This window comes from Colobus angolensis, unplaced genomic scaffold, assembly GCF_000951035.1.
Source record: "Colobus angolensis palliatus isolate OR3802 unplaced genomic scaffold, Cang.pa_1.0 Scaffold69, whole genome shotgun sequence".
NCBI lineage: Eukaryota > Metazoa > Chordata > Mammalia > Primates > Cercopithecidae > Colobus > Colobus angolensis.
The window spans coordinates 7274000-7280694 of NW_012120598.1; the positions used below are offsets into that span (position 1 = coordinate 7274000).

The window sequence follows — 6695 nt, forward strand, 5'->3', positions numbered from 1 at the left end:
AAACAAAATGTTGAACACCAAATTACTAAATAACCTCCAAATTCCAAGCCTTCATATATATCCCCACAAAATTAAAATCAGGTATTCAAACAAATACATTTACAGATATGTTTACAACAGCACAAAATGCAGATTGGTGGTTTAAAAGAGCTGGAGGAGGCAGGGAAGCAACTATTTAATGAATATGAAGGTTTATTTTGTAATGATGAAGATTTTTTGAAACCAGATAGAAGAGGTAGTTTTACAACAGAGCAAATGCCATTTAATTGTTTAATTTGATTGGTACTAAATGCCATTTAATTGTTCACTTGACATGGTTAAATTTATATTGTCAGTTTCACCTAAATAAAAAATTGCCAAGAAAATATGCATCTTAGAATGTTTTTAGCCAGACTGTACCTTTAGCTAAATCTTTCCATGTAGATAGACTAGATTCCAAAGGTAAAAACTGGCAAGGATGATGAAGACATATTTCAAGGTTACTCTCATTTGGTTTATAGCCTCATTAGCCAAAAAGCAGTGCAAAGGAGGACATACAACTTAAAACACAATATGCGACCTTCTCTGGATTTCTGTTGCCATTCTTATACAAACCTGCCCACATTTGGATAGAATTAGTTCAGACAGCGAAGAATACTCAATCAGAGAAGGAGCTGCTGCCTTAACTTACATTAGACTTGTAGAAGACCATGTCAGCAATCAACAGCCCACGTCCTGCCAGGTAAGAAGGTTTTTCATATATCATAGTTGTATAATTCTTCACCTTATTTATATATATATTTTTTACTAGGCCTTTGGTCCAATAGCAGTGGTAACTATAGAATTATAAAAGTAGTAACCTAAATTATATTTCTATACATTGTATCCACAGTGTTTATTTGACCATGTTGTTGCTTGGAAGACAAACAAAATAATGTATAGATGGCATATCAACTATAAAAAATAATAAAATCAACCATGGCTATCAGCAAACATTGGTACAACGTATGAGTGTAGCTGTACGTCGTGCAATCACACGTGTAGGCTGGTGTCAGCATGACCACGATCAAGCCATAGAACTCTTCCATTATCATAAATATCCCTCTCGTGCTATTCCTTTACAGTCCCGTTCACCATCTTCTCATAGTCCCTAACTCTACCTTTCAGCAACCACTCATTTGTTTTGTTCTCTTCTACGATCTGGCCACTTTTTATTGTTATGTAAAAAGTTTCACATACTATGTGACCTTTTTAAGATTAGCTGTTTTCAGTCAGCCTGATGGCCTCAAGATTCATGAAAGCTGCCGATTGCATCAGCCATCTGTTACTATTTATTGCTAAATCATACTCTATTATCTGGATGTACCAAGTTTATTTAACCACTTGTCCATAAGGGAGCACTTTGGTTGTTTCCAGTTTGGGACTGTTATAAATAAAGGTGCTATAAATATTTGTGTAGAGATATTTGCATAGACACACATTTCCAGCTCCCTGGCTTAAATGGCTAGGAGTGCAATTGCTGGATCATATGATAAGCATATGTTTAGTTTTTTTTTTTTTTTTTTTTTACAAAATTTCCAAACCACTTTTAAGCTACTTCTAAAAGTGGCTGTTCCATTTTACATTTCTACCAACAGTGTGGGAGAGATTCAGTTTCTTTGTATCCTCACCAACTTTTGGTACTGTCACTTCAAATTTTTAAAATGTTTGCTGTTCTAATAGTTGTGTAGTAATATCACTTTGTAGTCTTAATTTGCATATCCCTAATGGCTAGTGATGTTGGATATCTTTTGGTGTGCTTATTCATCATCAGAATGTGGTTTTCAGTGAATTGTCTCTATGTATCTTTTGACATTTTATAATTGGATTTTCTATTGTTGCATTTTGAGAGTTCTTTATGTATTCCAGATATAAGTCCTTTTTCCGATAAGTGCTTTTATAATACTCTCTCTCTCTGTAGCTGGTCTTTCCATTCTGTTTACAAAATAATGCACACACAAAATAATTTTAATTTTGATGAAGTCAGTTTATCTCTTTTTATTAATTGATCTTGTTCCTGGTGTTATATATAAAAACTTTTTATAAGCCGTAGATTGTAAAAGTTTTTCCCTATATTATATCCTAAAAATCTAATAGTAAATTTTTTCTCATTAAACTTTTTTAATGGGTCTCAAAATTCTGTGACAAATTTTTGGTCATGTTGTTTCCATTAAAAAGTACTGATTTTAAAAACTAAAAATGTAAAACTGCCACACCCCAAAAGGAAAACCAAAGTGGTCCACAAAACACTCTCCTTTCCTTCTGAAAGTTTCACGATGCATTGTTATCATTAACCAGTCTTTTACTACTAAACTTAAATGGCCAATTGAAACAAACAGTTCTCAGGCCGTTCTTCCACCACTGATTAAGACCAGGGTGGCAGTATTAGGCATAATATTCATTTATCCTTCTGAGCTTTCTGGGCAGACTTGGTGACCTTGCCAGCTCCAGCAGCCTTCTTGTCCAATGTTTTGATGACACCCATGGCCATTGTCTGTCTCATATCATGAACAGCAAAGTGATCCAGAGGTGGATAGTCTGAGAAGCTCTCAACACACATACGCTTGCCAGGAACCATATCAACGATGGCAGCATCACCAGATGTCAAGAATTTCGGGCCATCTTCCAGTTTTTTACCAGAACAGGTATCAGTCTTTTCCTTCAGCTCAGCAAACTTGCATGCAATGTGAGCCATGTGGCAATCCAGTACAGGGGCATAGCCAGCGCTGATTTGACCTGGATGGTTCAGGATAATCACCAGAGCAGTGAAGCCAGCTGCTTCCATCGGTGGGTCGTTTTTGCTGTCACCAGCAACGTTGCCACGATGAGCATCCTTGACAGACACGTTCTCGACATTGAGGCCCACCCACATTGTCCCTAGGAAGAGCTTCACTCAAAGCTTCATGGTGCATTTCAACAGATTTTACTTCAGTTGTAACATTGACTGGAGCAAAGGTGACCACCATACCAGGTTTGAGAACACCAGTCCCCACTTGGCCAACAGAAAAGTACCAATATCACCAAGGGCTTGTCAGTTGGACAAGTTTGTGGTAGGGTGCAGTCCAGAGCCTCAAGCAACGCGGTTCCACTAGCATTTCCATCCTTACTGGTGACTTTCCATGCCTTGAACCAAGGCATATTTAATATTTAGATCTATGGTTGATTTTTATTTAATATTAATGTAGGATGTGTTTTTTTTTTTTATTTCCCTTATGAATAGCCAAGGACTTCAGCATCATTTGTTAAAAGTACCATCCTTATTCCAGGAATTGCTTTGTACCTTTGTGAAAACTCAGTTGGGTATCCTTGTTTGGAAGTTATTTCTGGGTACTCCATTCTGTTTTGTTTATCTTTGTTGTATCTCTATTTCTCAAAACCATAATGTCATGAATACAGTAGCTATATAGTTAAGTTTTCTTATTGACTAGAGTGAGCCTACCCATTTTATTATCTAAAGTATTGCTTTAGCTACTTTTATTTCCTCTTTTTTCTTTTTTTTTAATGGAGTCTCACTCAGTCGCCCAGGCTGGAGTGCAGCGGTGGGATCTCAGCTCACTGTAAGCTCCGCCTCCCGAGTTCACGCCATTCTCCTGCCTCAGCCTCCCGAGTAGCTGGGACTACAGGCGCCCGCCACCTTGCTCGGCTAGTTTTTTGTATTTTTTAGTAGAGACGGGTTTTCACCGTGTTAGCCAGGATGGTCTCGATCTCCTGACCTCGTGATCCACCCGTCTCGGCCTCCCAAAGTGCTGGAATTACAGGCTTGAGCCACCGCACCCGGCCTATTTCCTCTTATTTCTGTATAACTTTTACAATAAAACTTTTTCAATACGCTTGTCTAGAGAAGTCTTATGGGGATTTTCAGAGGAATTGCAATGAACATTTCTCTCAATTTGGGGAGAATTTACATCTTCACCATAATCCTTCCAATGTATAAACTTTGTGGTGCTATTTATTTAGATTTTCTTTAATATTGCAATATTCAGTATAAAAGCACAATTACATATATTTTTATTTTGTCTATTGAATTTTTCAGTTTTAAAGTTTCCACATTTTTAATCTTCTAGTTTTTCCATGTGTCTTTCTATTTCTGTGTCATACTTTCTTTTTCTTTCCACTTGTCTCAAATGTATTTGTAATTGCTTGTTGAAACAGTTAATAGTAGCTGTGTTAAATTTCTTTTGTGATCATTTAAATGTTTCTGTCTTATAGATTCTTGCTATAATGAGTGACTTTCAAATAAAATCTTGACATTTTGATAGTATGTGGTGAGACATTTGGCCTTATTTAAGATTTGCATTTTAGCAGGCATCCTCTGACATTGTTCCAGCAATGGAAAGGTGGCATCAACTCCTTACTGCTACATTGGAATATGAATTTATTATGCCAATGTTAGACATACAGTTTTGAAACACACTCTACTTCTTACATAACCTAAGTAATTGAATTTCTGGGTTCACTAATGACTATCATAGATCTTTTTTAAAATGATGATGTCCATGACACAATATTTTAATCAGTGTAGTTTTTATAATGGATTGATAACTAGAATGACAGTCACCCTGCTTACTCTTCCTCAGGAGTGTCTTGGGAGTATTATTATTTTGCTTTAGTATAACATTCAGGTTCAGCTTGTCAATGTTCTTTGTGAGAAAACACCATGTAAAAATTTTTAAATCGCATTCAATTTATCAATTAACAGCCAGTTGATACCTTTACAGTAATGCGTCTTTCACACCCATAAGCAAATTATCTTTACATAATTAGGTCTTTTCTTTTTTTTTTTTTTTTTGAGACGGAGTCTCGCTCTGTCACCCAGGCTGGAGTGCTGTGGCCAGATCTCAGCTCACTGCAAGCTCCGCCTCCCGGGTTCCCGCCATTCTTCTGCCTCAGCCTCCCGGGTAGCTGGGACTACAGGCGCCGCCATGTCGCCCGGCTAGTTTTTTGTATTTTTTAGTAGAGACGGGGTTTCACCGTGTTAGCCAGGATGGTCTCGATCTCCTGACCTCGTGATCCGCCCGTCTCGGCCTCCCAAAGTGCTGGGATTACAGGCTTGAGCCACCGCGCCCGGCCAATTAGGTCTTTTCTAATAATCTTCATTGAGAATTAAAATTTTCTCTGGGTAAATTTTACATCATTGTTATATTCCTATCTAAATATCCTTGCTTTTATTTATATGGTTTACTTTAATATATTTTAATTGTATTTTTTCATTTTACTGATAGATATAAAAATGTAATTGAGTTTCTTTTTTCAGGCCTAAACTAAGCAAATTGAACTTAAATATCTTGTTTATTAGCATTGCTGTTTTATAGAAAACCCTTTGTGCTCTATGCAGGTAATAGAATTATTTCGAAAAATAAAAGTTTTTTTCTATCAAAATTCTGATATTTCCTCCTTATATAATAGTACTTTCTTGATATAATGCAAGAAAAAACCTTGTATTTTCTTGATATAATGCAATGGTTTTGAGTTTCAGTACAATAATAAATAAAAGTGTTTAGCAGTCATCTTTGCTTAATCTATGATCTCAAAAGATAAGCATTCAATATTTTTTATTAATGTGTTTTATTTACTCCACACATTGTTTGTGTCCCCGTCTGTAAATAACCTTTGTTAGGACAAAGTATCCCTGCTCTTTTCTTGTTTCAGAAGATTTACATTAATGAACAGATGCTACATTTTTATATTTTATATTTTAGATTATTTTCTGCATCTATCAAGATCATACTTTTTTTGTTACCTTTTTGTTTTGATAATGTATTGAAAGTTTATCTACCACTGCAGTCCTACATAAATCCTGGTGAATATAGTATTTTTGTTTGGTTTCTCTGTAGGTTTTATATGTCATAGGAGTTGATTTTCTAAAAATTTTTGTTTAGGATTTTGCTTTTATGATCATTGAAAAAAATGGATTATCACTTTACTTTCTGTTCCTTATTAAATTTTGGTATTAAGGCCTTATACAATAATAAGTTGGGAAGAGCTTTCTTTTTCCCAGTTTTTGGGAGAAGTTCCTGTAATGTTTATTCCTTTTTCAAATTTGGGCAGAATTTAATGGTGAAAGCATATAGAAATACAAATTTATCTGGAGAGAGTTTAAATTGTAGATTAAAGTTTTTAATGATAGAGAATTAAATATGCATCTTTTATTAGGGGAGTATATAATGATGTAACTAGTGGCCACAGTACTCCCTGAGGAGCTCATTATACTTGTGAGATTTTGGAGAGAGTTTTTTCCAACACTTTAAACCATGGGGAAGCAGAGACATTTCCTTGTTATTATCTTTTAAGAGGTGAATTTTATTTTTCTAGTTCTTTATCTCAGTGAATACGTAAACCATTTTAGGCAGAATATATGTAGAAGTTTTAGACTCTACTCCTCATTTTGTGGTTATGCAAGGCTCTCCCTTATCTTCTCAAGCCTGCCTTAAACATGTTAAGGTCTTTGGATTCTCAGGGCATTTATTAGCATCAGAGACTGCTTAGCTTCCTTGATTTTGCCTGTTTTATTTTTAGCTTTGAATATTCCATTTAGTTTGCTTCCATCAAGGACATACATTTAATATGATGTAAATCATTATTTAATAACAAATTTGTAATGTTTCATAACAGAAGGATTTTTTCAGAATATCTTCTCAACTGTATTATTGGAAATAGCTTTTCCTGGTAATACTCTG

At 35.3% G+C, this 6695-nt stretch overlaps 1 pseudogene; it reads right to left on the minus strand.

Annotated features, from left to right (window-relative positions):
- Nucleotides 1-2366: 2366 nt before the first annotated feature.
- Nucleotides 2367-3156, minus strand: LOC105500827 (annotated as a pseudogene).
- Between the last annotated feature and the right edge of the window lie 3539 nt (nt 3157-6695).